General features: G+C 35.7%; 1 long non-coding RNA gene and 1 other non-coding gene across 2 annotated transcripts; both read left to right on the forward strand.

Annotated features, from left to right (window-relative positions):
* Positions 1-995: 995 nt before the first annotated feature.
* On the forward strand, positions 996-2,234 carry LOC120013510. Its single transcript, XR_005471416.1, has 2 exons — positions 996-1,342; positions 1,770-2,234. It is a non-coding gene; the product is annotated as an uncharacterized LOC120013510 (long non-coding RNA).
* LOC120014008 lies at positions 1,753-1,886 on the forward strand. The gene has a single exon (XR_005471539.1). It is a non-coding gene; the product is annotated as a small nucleolar RNA snoR77 (small nucleolar RNA).
* Positions 2,235-4,791: the final 2,557 nt, after the last annotated feature.

Genomic DNA, 4,791 nt, shown 5'->3' on the forward strand with positions numbered 1-4,791 from the left:
ACCGTTAGAAGAGAGTGATAGAGATGTATCAATCCTAGAACGAGTTGCTTCACTTGATGTCAAGGACACGATGAGAGCGGATTTCGTGTGTCAGAAGCAAGGTCTGATGTAGTGGCTTTGGTTTAAAAATGTTTGGGATACAAGTTTTTTTTGTTAAGAGCGAGATGGGTTCAAATATCGAGGTCGCTTTCAGGATTGTATGAGACAATATGATTGTCGGGAACCAATCTCAAGATGTTGATAATGGGACTTGTGGCCAAAATGACGAGGGAGCCAGAGTCGGCATCGACATTACAAGGATGTCGATGTTGATGTGGGATGGTGATAACCGAGGTTACATTTTTAGGAATTGTACCTGTTAACAGGTTGTTGGCCCATAGAAATAGGGCAGACACTTTCTGGTTGTTACATGCACCATCCATATTTATAAAAATAATTGGAAGCTCCTTCTCGACAGTCCTTCTCCACCAACAACAACATTAGTATCAACTGGACGATGGTGTTAATTGACACGGTGGATTGATGAGATGATATAGATCTGTGGGTGCGAGAAGATGGTATTTTAAGACATTAAATATTATGTAATTAATAGGTATGAAAGTTAATTTGAAAAACTCAATGTGTGCATTAAAAAAAATTTAATGCACACATTGTCCAAAAAAATTGCATGAAAATTTTAATACGAAGATACACCTACACTCTTAAAAACCAAAACTACCCTTTGGAATTTATAAAAACCCAAGGCTCATCCCTCATCCACTTACATATATATTTATTTAATTTATTATAGGTTTGATTGTTTGAAGGTGTTGATGCCTTGATGGTATAATGGGGAGAGTTTTATGGGGTAAAATATAATAATGTAAAATAAATAATACTATTATGGGGAACCAAACTAGAAAATTGCTATAAAAGAAAAAAAAATCACTTCACCGAAAAAAAAGAATTATAAGCTTAAAATATTACAAATAAACAAATTTGAGTCGGGTTGGGTAATTGGATAGTATTCATTTGAGAGAACTTGAACCCGTAAAGAACTCCGAAAGTCCGAATCGGATAAGCCTCTCGAAACCCTAATTAAATTAGGTATTTAGCTTGACCCTGCCAGTCCTCCGCCCCATGGATCTCTCGTCTCTCTCTTCCTCTCTCTGTATGTGACTGTGTGCTCGTCGTCTATTAAACTTTCTGTGAAATATCAGTTCGTCTTCGAAGCATCTAATCGTGATTCTCTTTGTTCGTCAATAATGACTCAGAGAACATGAAACGATGCAAAATTGAACAAACTCACTGGCACTTCTGGACGAGCAGTTCCATTTTCCACCATAGATTCTCGCTTTTTCTCGTAAGTTCCGCATTTCTTTTTTGCAATTATTGTTGGATCTTGGCGATTAATTGAAATTTAGATCTGGTTGCTGAAGTAGAGTGTTGTTGCTCGATGATGATTGATTTTGCTTTAACCACACCGAACAGAGACTCGAGGTTGGGATCTGGTCCCTCTCTCGTTTAGGCCAAGGAATTTGCCTGTGGACTAACTTGATGTGCTTGGTGATGGGCTTGACGACTGTTTCTCTCGTAGATACACGAAAGCTTCGTTAAGCACTTCATGTTGAGTGCATTTTTGTTGGCTTAAACGAGAGCGCACAACCTCCTGCTTTGTGTTCTCTCATGTGGAAAATCCATGGCCTTTGATCTGAGAGCAATTCACCTCTTTTTTTAATCAATTAGCCTTTGAACATTGTTGAGTAGTAATTCAGGCAGCCACTTTGCAGTACATATTGGGCAAAGAAGGTGTTAAACTGCTCGTATATTGAATTTGTTTGGGCTTTTCAGAGTTGCTGAGGGAGATTGATTTCCTTGAAGCTTGGCCTAGAAAGCCCAAGTACATTTCTTTTGAATACTCGTTTCTGGTTTGTCTTCCTTACAGCTTTTTGCTTAGAGCACTTGCAATGTCCGCAAGTGTAATGGGGCATAAGAGTCTTGTGTCGTACTTTTTAATGGTATGAGTAAAAGTGGATTACAATAGTCCACTTTTGAGGTCCCAAATTAATTGGACCAACATGTAGACATGGTAAAACCCACCATGGTGGAATTTGGGGAGGAGAACAAAATGTATTGGAAGACTATTTTGTTGATGTGATTGGATGTTGATATGGCTAGGTCATTGTTATAATAGTGTAAATTGTTTGACTTTATTTTTGGTGTAATAGAGATGAGTTCAATATTGATTTTGAAAATGTGGGCTTTTTTTATAAAAATAGTTACACAATTAGATAGTATAACATTGGTTCATAATGTATTATCAATATGGTACTCCACGCCCATGGCGCTAGCATGATTTGTGCAGTATTTTAGTAAGTACGTTAGTTATAATAGCGCGATTAGTGCAGTATTTTTATAATCACATCGGTGTGGATGGCGTGATTGTAAAAATATTGTATTAGTCATGCCAGTCATGCCATTGTCACTAGCGTGGAGTGTTATATTGGTAATAAATTTTGAAACAGTTTTATGTCGGTATTTAATTGTGTTAGAACTTAGAGGTGTTATTTTGGTCAAAAAATCGTTGGCATTGGAGTGAGTAGTTCAGTATTTTTACAGTCACGCCAATTTGGATGGCGTGATTGAACAAAAGTTCAATCACGCCAATCACATTGGTGTGATTGTAAAACTACTGCACTAGTCACCTCTTAGCCACTGGTGTGGGGTGTTATATTGATAATAAATTTTGAACCAGTGTTATATTGATATTTAATTGTGTAGAGGTGCTATTTTTGGTCAAAAACTCATTGATATTGGCGTGACTAGTGTAGTATTTTTATAATCATGGTAAAGTCAATCACAATGGTGTGATTGTAAAACTACTGTAATCATGCCATCTACACTGACGTGATGCCATCTACACTATCGTGATTGTAAAAATACTGCGCCAGTCACGCTAATGTGGCATGGAATGTTATATTGATAATAAATTTCAAACTAATGTTATATTGGTATTTAATTGTGCCAGAGGGTGTTATTTTGGTCAAAAACTCTTAAAATGTAAGTGTGCTGTGAGACTCACAAATTGAGTCAACATGTGATTTGTCTCAACAAATTTGGGACCTCAAAAGTGGACCATAGTCTTCATTAAAAAGTACAACAAAGGTCTCTCATGCCCCCTATTAAATTTGAACCATTGCACGTGTTCTCACATCACAATACTCACATTGTACATCAAAATCAATATTGGGTCACACCTCTATTACACTCAAAGTAAAAAGTAAAGGCAATAAATTTACATAATTTTATCAATATATTATTTTGACTTAAGTCACGTCAACAAAATACTCAATCAGATCAGCAAAACATGTCATCAAATACTTTTTATTATCCACATTAAAATTATCATTGTGGTTACTCTCATTATATGTTTAAATGGGCGTGGTTTTCTTGAAGTGTAATTTAGACTTTAGAGTACACCGATTTTTTTTTTCTTGCTGCAAATTTTGATCAAGTTGGCAGCACAGTTTGGTTAAAAGTCACCAAAATTGAATAGAACTCGCGTTTATCCTTTTGACTTACGAGCTATGAGAGGATACCATAAAAGTTAATTATTTTGAGTGTTTTTTTTTGACCCATCTCAGTAGTATTAGGCTGCTGATGGAATTGAGCAAATTTATTACAGGAAAAGCAGATAATCTATCAAAAACTCAATCAACATAGAATTTATGTTTTTTGCCCAATCACCAATTAAAGAGCATGTTTTTTTTTTGGTCCAACCATGAATTAAAGATAATTAATCTAAACAATAGATGATTTTTATTTTTTGACATATAGTCTTTGTTTTTTTATCAATTTTAATGTGTATTTATATTAATATTTTGGGTTGGTCAACATAAATTTTCATTAATAATACCATCACTTGTGTATTATCTATGAACATTCAACAGTGCAAGTGTGCAACTCTTTGAGTCGTAGATTATTAAACCAGGCAATTTCAGTTTCCAAAATATTAGCAAGGATTCATTATGGTCAACCTCCCTTCAGCTCCTCCTCAAGGGAGCTAAGAAACGACGACTTGATAGTTGATAGCTGATACCCCCTTTCAGGTCAACTCCCAACAGCTCTTAGTCCTCTTGCAAATGAGGAGTCATTACATAGTCTTACAGGCATTTGGTTACTAATCCAATGAGTGTGGTTGCTAATCCAGTGAGTGTGAGTATGAGTGTGAACATTACCATGTTTGATATGAAATAAAGAATGAGCATGAATGTTAGAATTTTGATTGTATAATTTTCATACTACCTAATTTTTTGTAAATAAAAATAAGAATATATTAATTTAATGGTTGTGATTACTTCGTAATAAGGGGTATAATAGTCTTTTTAGTATCAAACACATTTTCTCTTGTGGAGATTAGTCAATCTCACCATTTTATTGAGCTTGGTTAATCTTCATAAGGAGAGTGAGGGTGAGACGAGTTTGAAATTCTACCCTCTCAAACTCAATCAAACGAGGGAATAAATGATTTTCACCCCTGGCTCTCCTCATTCCACTCAAAATATCAACCAAATGCACCGTTAGCATGCATACCCTAGGAAGAAAAGCACGCGTAGGATGCACTTCTGCCTTAGTTATGGTTAGAGCTGACTTAACTATTGAAGCATTCTCCGCATGGATTCCCTGACCATTGCTCAATCCGGTAAATGATTATATTAAAACCGCACAACCATGCTCCATGCTTTGTTTTGTACATAACCATGCTCCATGCTCAAGGGGGTAAATCATATATACTGACAAAAGAAGAAAATA

The sequence above is a fragment of the Tripterygium wilfordii genome, chromosome 13 (genome assembly GCF_013401445.1).
Source record: "Tripterygium wilfordii isolate XIE 37 chromosome 13, ASM1340144v1, whole genome shotgun sequence".
In the NCBI taxonomy this organism is placed as follows: Eukaryota; Viridiplantae; Streptophyta; class Magnoliopsida; order Celastrales; family Celastraceae; genus Tripterygium; species Tripterygium wilfordii.